Below are 9,222 nucleotides of genomic sequence, written 5' to 3' on the forward strand. Positions count from 1 at the left end.
CTAATTTGATAAAAGTGTTTGTATATCTTTCTCCTTTATACGTCAGCGTCACTTTTGTTCAGTAGAAGTTGACGGTGACGTAATTCTCTTTTTCTTTGAGTTCGGCCAATCAAAATTCTAGGAGGCACAGACGATTTCTGACGTTTTCTTCTTTAACAACTTGGTCAAAAAGCTTTTCTAAAACTTCCATTGTTTTAATTTCATATGGAGGTAGAATTTTAATAATTTTATAATAATTAAATGTGTTCTTGACGTGTGATTGTTAATTTGATGTTTATGGCTTAAAATTGAGTAATTTTGTATTTGATTTGTGATTAATTAAATGTTGTTGATTTCTTGGATTCATGGTTTGGTTACTATTGAGCAGTCAAGAACCAACTGTTTGTGGCTTTATTTGGATTGTTTCTAAGTTTAAACTCTTGAGAATTTGATAAGATTTAGTAGTTTGAAGATTAAAGTGAAAGTTGAAAGAAATCGGTAATGGTAGAGCTCAAAAACAAATTAAAAATCAAGTATATATTTTGAAAGATTACAAGAGACGATTTTGGTTTTCAGAAAAAGTGTTTGTCACCAGCATTAAATTATTTTCGAGAATGAAAATGTATTTTGATAAAAGATCGAGGTTAAAAATAGTAATTATATATGTTTTAGGGTATTATAAGTAATAAGTAAAAATTTAGAAATAAAATGGATATTTTATGAAAGTTCAAAATTACTTTTAAAATGCTAAAAGATATGAAGTTAAAGTAGAAATTTTATGAAAATGTTGGGTTAAAATTAAAATACTTAAAAGCTTGAGATTTAAAGTATAATTTTAGAAGTTAAAGAATAAAGCTTTAACCAAACTAGTTTCTATATATAGGAAATATATATATTGAAATATTAATATCTCTGTAATATTATTATATTTATACATAAATAATTAGTATAATTTATTATAACCATTATTTTCAGTAAACAAAAAAAAGTAAAATAATAAGACTTTCTAAAATTATTAGGAACACAGAATGAAGTTAAGCATTTTATAATTCTCTCTTTATAAAATATCTAGGGAGAGATGAGGGAAGAGTGGGAAGGTGATTTGTAATATTAAAACAAAAAAAAAATAAAATAAAAGAATGAAGAAAAGAAAAGAAAAGATTAAAAGGATCTAAGGGGATCACTACCACATGAGAGTAGAGAGCAAAGACTAAAATAATGCTTAAGAAAGATAACAAAAGTTTAAATACTTATAAACTAAACGTTTCGATATTATGATTGATAAATGACTGAAAGTGTACCTTTCTAGTGATGCGACGGTGTGCATAATCATATGGTGATGCGGAAATATGAATGATTACATGGTGAAGCAGAGGTGTGACTAATTATTTGACGATACGGAGGTATGACAAAAAGAAAAAGAATAAGAAATGATGAATGAAAGAGATAATTAAAAATGGATAATTATTGGTTGTTTGATTGGGCCTTTGTGCCAATTACTAATGCGAAAGTGTCCGCCTGACTGATAGCCTAAAGTTGCTAATGCGGGAAGGTCCGTACTAACTGATAGCCTATTTCTTACTGTGATGCACATAAAAATGCTAGCAACATTATTGTGATTTGGCCTAATTGACACGGATAATATTGCAGATTTTAGAATGTTCACAACTGAACTGGCAAGTGTACCGTCCAAGTAATACCTCAGGTAAGTGAGGGTCGATCCCACGAGAACTGAGAAACTGAGCAACAATGTCAACTGATTGGTTTAGTCAGACAAACAGAAAAGTTGGTTTTGTGGGTTTTAATAGCATTAAACAATAAGTAAAGAGTAAAGAAAGTAAACAATGCGTTTGGTGTATGATAGAGGGTTACCGTCGGCTTAGAATTTCTTCTAGGTAAGAGGAATAGCTTTGTTGCAAGTATAGTTCCAAACCGACAAATAATCTCAATCAAAGTTTAATTTTGGTTGTCACAAGTCCAACCCACTAAAAATAACCGAGAGTATTAGTCCCGGGTCGTTCTCCCTAAGAATTACAATCGAGTGCTCAATTATTGGTTATGAGTTTCAAGGGGTTGGGTTGATAAAAGTGCAAGAAATTAAAAAGGCGAGAATTTAAATGACAATAAAAGTAAATCAAGCAATTAAAGATAACAACTAATAAAAAGAGGCATTCATGGCAAGGATTGAGAATCAAGACTTTTTATCCTAGTCATTAATTATCATACAATAGTTAATAAGAGCTAATCCTATTTCGTCATCTCCAACATCGGAAGAAAGTACAATGTTATCTTCACATTGAGAGAAAGTCAAATAGGACTAGTTAATCCCAATCCATAAGTAATGTTAATGGATACAAGACTAACTAATCAGTCTAGATCACCAATCTAAATTGGGTATTAATGACTCAATATTGCCTAATTTCTCTTTCCAAGCCAAGAATGCACAAAATCTATCCTAAAATCCAAGCAAGCATCTTGTCAAACACTTAGAAGGCATAAAAAGAAAGCATGATAAAATAACAAGAAACATAAATTCTACAACTACCTAATGCAAGAAAATAACACTAACAACTCAATTAAACATCAATGACATGAAAACATAAAATTGTATTAAAGAAAATCCAAATCCAACAATAGTGCATGAACATGAAAAAAACATAAAAGGGAAATAAACAAGTAAAATTAAGAGAACAAGGATGTAGGAACAAGAAATTGTAAAGAAAACTAAATGAAAAAAAGAAACAAAACCTAAATCTAAGAGAGTTTGACCTAATTCTACCTTAATTCTAGAGAGAAGAGGGAGATTTTCTCTGTAGAAAACTACCTAAATAATGATTCTAAGCTAATCTAATTGCTCTCCCTTGTTTCCTCTTGAATTCTGCATCAAATAGCTTTAGAAATGAGTTGGATTTGGGTCTGGATGGCTCAGAAATCGCCTCCAGCGTGTTGCCTTTAATGAGGTCGCGTGACCAACGTCACGTGTGCGCGTGGTTGACACGTGCGTGTCGCCTGGAAAATTTTCTCCTCACGCGTACGCGTGGGTGACGCATGTGCGTGGCCTTGAGTTCAGCAAATCCTCATTTCTTCATGAATTCTCACACTTTGCATGCTTTTCTCTTCACTTCTTCCATCCAATCCTTGCCTTATAAGTCTGAAATCACTCAACAAACATATCAAGGCATCAAATGGAATTAAAGTGAATTAAATTTAGCTATTTTAAGGCCTAAAATGCATGTTTTCAATCATTAAGCACAAATTAGGGAGAATTACAAAACATGATATTTCATTGAATAAATGTGAGATAAATTGATAAAATTCCCTAAATTTAACACAAGATAAACCACAAAATTGGGGTTTATCAGTGTAGAAATCAATGAGAGAAACAGTTAAGGTATCAGAGATGTTTACTTTTCCGGATTAAGTTTTTTTACCAACTATTTTAATCATACAAGATTTATTTCATGGCAAACTGTAATTTACTAAACCCTAATCTCTTAGTGATTTAGTCTCCTCTAACCTTCATCAACCACCAATCTCTTGGTCACTTGATTCCGATTAGAGGATTAAGTTCAAATCTAGTTTATGGCCACAGAAACTCTAATTACCCAAAGTTAAATAGATTATATGTCACGTATCCATATTAGTTCAAGTAATTAGCAATTTAGGAGGAATTTACTTTCAGGCTATGTTCATGTGAGAGACCTCTCCCGAGGGTCACAAGAACGCATCTAAAATAAGGGTCATACTCTCGTTCCACCCAAATTTATAAAATTAAGAACGAAAGTAATCCTTGAAACTGAATCAGTACATTAATTAAAATAAAAAAGTAATAGCCTTAATCTATAGAAATAAACAGAGCTCCTAACCTTAATCAAGAGGTTTAGTGGCTCATGACTTACAGAGAAAACAAGGGTTCTGTGTGTCTTTTCTTCGATGCTATTAGGTTATCTACTTGATATTGCATAGCATGCTTATTTGTGAGTGTCTGTTTGGGATAATTGAAGCACTAGACTTTTGATATTGAGACTGGTCACCTTGATATCGATTGTTTGGTGTAGACAGGAACCCTAATGGCCACTCGCGGATGAGGTCGTACACATTCACGGGACGAGAGTAGAAACGCACAACCGGCCGATAACCATGCCGAATTTATGGCGGCAATGGCAAATCTTGCGAACACCATGGAAGCTAATGTTGCTGCAACTCTGCAAGTTGTGCAGAGGTTAGGCCAACTGGCTGGAAACGAAAACGGGAATGGAGAGGGAAATGCGAATGATAATGCTGAAGGAAATGGAGATAACATAGGAGGTGTTCCGATGACCTTGGCGACTTTCCTCAAGGTTCATCCTCTAAGTTTCAGAGGTTCAACTAATCTTATGGAAGTGGATAACTGGTTCCAAGCCATGGAGCGCGTGCTGCAAGCGCAGCATGTCCCAAACAACCGATATGTAGAGTTTGCTGCATATCAGCTTTTGGGATAGGCTCAACATTGGTGGCAAGCAGAATGCCGTTTGCTCCAGCTTCAGAATGCTGATATCCCTTGGGATGTATTTCAGACGGCTTTCTATAAGAAGTACTTTTCTGAGTCTGCAAGGGAAGTGAAGGAGATGGAACTTATGCAGTTGAAGCAAGGTCCCTTGTCTGTGGTGGACTATACTAGCCGATTTGAGGAGCTCTGTAGGTTCTCTAGGGCATGTCAGGGTGCCCCAGAGACCTATAAAAGTTGGAAGTGCATCAAGTATCAAAGGGGCTTGAAAGATGATATCATGACTGCTGTGGCTCCTATGAAGATTCATATTTTCTCCGAGCTGGTGAACAAGGCGAGAGTGGTTGAAGAATATGCAAAGACGGTAGCATCGTCAAAGGACACTTCTGAAGGAAACACTAGTAGGGAACGTGACGATCACCTTGGACCAAGATGATAGAATTTTAAGAAAAACGGACATACTCCTCCGCATCTGCAAGGTCAAGGGAATTTCAGAAGGGACAACAACGCCCAGTTTCACCATATGAGAGGGAGTCTCCTGTGTTATGCTTGTGGACTACCTGGGCACCTAGCCAAGAACTGTCGTCGTAAGGGAAACCAGAACATGGGTCAGAATCAACAATCAGGCTGTGTGTTCACCACGGAGGCAAAAGAGACGATAGAGTCAGATTCGCTAATGCGAGGTAAGCGCATAAAGTTGTAGTGATATGTTATTAGGACCCAGTTGGCTTAGTTTTATCCTATGGAAGGTTGTCGTAAGTTTGGTCGAACTTAGAGTTTTGTTAGAGGGACCGATGGAGAAGGAGGCTTCTGGGTGCATGTAGTTGAGTAATCCGGTTTCTTAATGACGATAAATCGAGTAGACGTACCGGAATGGTTATCGGGCATCACTGGAAATCTTGTTGGCTCCCTGTATGGATGATGGGAGCAGTTCAGCACTAGTGGCAATGAAAGTACCAACTGACGCTTTTGCGGTTTTAACTATGATTTTGAGGTTTTAAGGTTTAGAATGATTTTCAAATCTGGTTTGAAACTTTGGTTTAAATGATTTGGTTTTAAAAGTTGGTCGGAACTCTTGATTTAAGAGATATGGTTTAAAAGAAAAATGAGTTCTCTGATTTTGTTCAATTGTGAAATTGGTTCTCAATTTATCTTATCGAAAGGGATTCAATTTGAAAAGTTTTTATTTAAGAAAATCATGATTTAAAATAATCGACTTCCGAGTAAATGATTTTTGGACTCTTTTGAGAAAGCGCAACAATGAATTGGATTAGAATAAACTTGTTTTGAATGTTTTGGAAAAATGTTACAAAAAATCAATTTTTGTTTTGAGAAAAATTTCAGATTCTTGATGACGATAATTAGAGTGACGCAGCAGAAGGCGAGATGGAACATCGACACGGTAGAATGCTTTGATGGGGATATGTCGCGTGATTCGAATTTTTGAGGGCGAAAATTTTATTAGGAGGGGAGAATGTAAGAACCAGAGTTTTTCATGTAAAACCGTTTTAATAAAAATGGTCTTAGTGCCTGGAATAGATTTATAATCTAGAAGTTTTAATCTGAAAATAAAAAGGGGAAATTTGGTCTCAGTGAATTTTTCTGAGTCAGAAAATGTATTTTCTGCGAAAAACCGAAAAAAACTGCGAACCGACAGCCGAACCGGTCGGACCGGTTTAAGTATGTCCGATACTGTGTTTTGAGAAAAATAAGATTTTAAAAATTGATTTATTATTTTTAAAGGACAAAAATGATTTAGAATTGAAAACCGGACACTAATCTTAAAGGTTTTGGCCCAAAGTAGGCCAAACGGACCAAAAAAGCTAACGGGTTGGACCGGGCCTAAACCAGATCCAAGGCCCAATATATATATGCTCATTAAATGAGCTTTTCATCTCATTTCCACCTTAATAAGAGAGAGAGAGAGAGAGAGAGAGAGGCACGGTTTTAGGGGAAGAGAGGAGAAGAGGGGTTTCACTATTCACCTCCATCTTCTGGGAGCCATAACTTGAGCTACGGAACTCCGATTAACGAGCCGTTTGTGGCCACGCGAAGCTCTCAATGAGCTCTTCCTTTATATCTAAGAAAATATGGTAAGGAATCAAAACTCACTCCCCAGTTTCCTATCCTAACTTCTGCCTTTTTGGGGGTTTGGTTTTTGAGTGGATTTTGTGGTTTTGCTTGTTTAGGTGATCTCTAATTGTGGATAATTATTGGATTTTACCCCTAATCTCATTGGAAAAGGTAAGGTTTCACTAAAACCTTGTGTTTAGTTATTTTTGTAAACCTTAGGTTTGATGTTTATATGTTATATGATGTTAGTTTGAGCTTTGGTGCTTGTTGGAGTTGGCTTGGCTTTTTGGAAGCTTGTTTGGGCTCAAAGTGGTGTTTTGTGCATATTGGGAATCGACCAAGGTATGGTTTCAATTTTCTTTATGTAATATGTAATATTTTTAGATACTTAGGCTAGTGGACCATAGGATAGGATTGAATTTGGATGTTAATGAATGTGATGTATGATGACTTTGAGTATATGTAGCATGATGATGGATTATTGACGTTGTGTTGAGATAAGAGGTTGCATGATGATTATGATGAACAAGGAGAATTATGAGTCTTTATGATGGTTGTGGATGTTGTTGAATGGTGATTATGAGGTGTGATGATATATGTTGTTGGTGATTATTGGTATTTAATGATTATGAAGGTTGATGATGAATGTGTGAATTATTGTTGTTGATGAGGGTTATTGGTGTTAATGATATATTATGATATTGGCTTGTTGATTTTTTGAGATGTGATGCATGACGAATTAATGAGTTTTGACTAATTTGATGAGATGTGATATTAATGTTGATAAAAGGATGTTGAAGAGAAATGTTGAGATTGAATGATTTCAGTTATGATGATTGATAATGATATGATGGTGAGGAATGATTGTGTGGAATGAGAATTGGTTTAGTATGATATGTGTGATGTTGAGATTGATGATATGGTAATGTGTTTGAGAAAAAGTTGGTATGAATGGTGGAATATGACACAAAGGGTGAGTTATGATGGGAATTTGAGTTTGGAATAGTTTGAATTGGTTGTGTGTTGCAAGGAATTGGAAAATTTTGTGCTATTTGGTAAACACTGGTTTTTAGTGAACGTTGACAGGTCATAACTTGTGCCTCAATTTCCAAAAGTTGATGAAAATTGTTTAGGATTAAAGTCCATTGAAAACTCTTCAAAATGATATAAAGTTTGTAAACTTTGGATTTTTGTAGAAGTTATGATCATTCAAAGTTGGTGTCAAAATTTGAAATTCTGCAAATTTGCAGAATTTTGTGATTTCTGGTATGTGCACACGCACAATCTTGTGAGCACACACACCCCTGCGAAATTCTAAACCTGTGCGCACGCACAGCCCTATGCGTACGCACAGGCAGGGGAAGGCTTCCTGTTTAGAGCGCTGGCACAGCTTGTGCGCGTACATAACTAATGTTCGGATTATTGTATGGTTTAGAATTTCACAATTGAATTCTCGTTGCAAGTATAGTTCTAAACCAACAAACAATCCTCACATGCAAAAATTTGGTTTTCACAAGTACAAACCCCAATAAAAATTAACCGAAGTATTTAAACCTTAGGTCGTCTCACAAGGAATTGCAATGAAGTGTTTGATTATTGGCTATGAAGATGCAAGGGGGTTTGATTGGTAAAAGGGCAAGAAAATAAATGACAATAAACGTAAATTAAGTAACTAACGAAAGCAAGTAATAAAGAGAGACATTCATGGCAAGGGTTGAGATCATAGGCTTTCTATCCTAGACACTAATCATAACAATAATTAACAAGAATTTATCCTATTTGGTCATCTCTAACAATGGAAGAAGGTATAATGTTATCTTCACATGAGAGAAAGTCAAACAGGACTAGCTAATCTTAATCTAAAAGTCCTAATCAACTCACTAATTGAATTAGCAAGAGGTTAGAGTCAATGGAAACAATACTAGCTAACAACTCTATATCACCAACATAGGTTGGGTATTCATGACTCAAGGTCACCTAATTCATCTTTCCAAGCTAAGAATGTTCAAAGATCTACTCTAACATCCTATCAAGCATTTTGTCAAACACTTGGAAGGCATAAAAAAAAAGCATAGTAAATTGTAAGGAAGGATAAACTCTACAACTACCCAATACAAGCAAAGTAAGATCCACAACTCAAATCAACAATAAAAGAACATCAAACATTAATTGCATTAAAGAGAATCCAAATCCAACAAGAGTTCATCAATAACATAAAAGAGGCATAAAGGTAAAATTAACACTACAAGCTATGAGAATGAGAGTGTAGAAGCAAGAAATTGTAAAGAAAACAAGATGAAATCAAGAATTAAACCCTAGATCTAAGATGCAAAGTACCCTAGGAGCCCTAATTCTAGAGAGAAGAGGGAGTTTTTCTCTCTAGAAACTAAACTACATGATGCCAAGCTACCACTAATTGCTCCCCCTTGCTCAATCTTCAATTATGCGTGAAATACCTTCAAAAATGAGTTGGATTTGGGCCTGGGTAGCTTAGAAATCGCCCCAGCGATTTCACTTTAAGTGAATCACGTGCCGAGCGTCACGCGTACGCGTGGGTGACGCGTGCGCGTCGCTGGCCAAAACTCCTACTCACGCATACGCGTGGGTGACGCGTGCGCGTGGCTTGCAAATCTTCAAAGCACGCGTACGCGTGGATGACGTGTTCGTGTGGCCCTCAATTCCCC

Source organism: Arachis hypogaea, chromosome 16 (genome assembly GCF_003086295.3).
Source record: "Arachis hypogaea cultivar Tifrunner chromosome 16, arahy.Tifrunner.gnm2.J5K5, whole genome shotgun sequence".
Taxonomy (NCBI): Eukaryota; Viridiplantae; Streptophyta; class Magnoliopsida; order Fabales; family Fabaceae; genus Arachis; species Arachis hypogaea.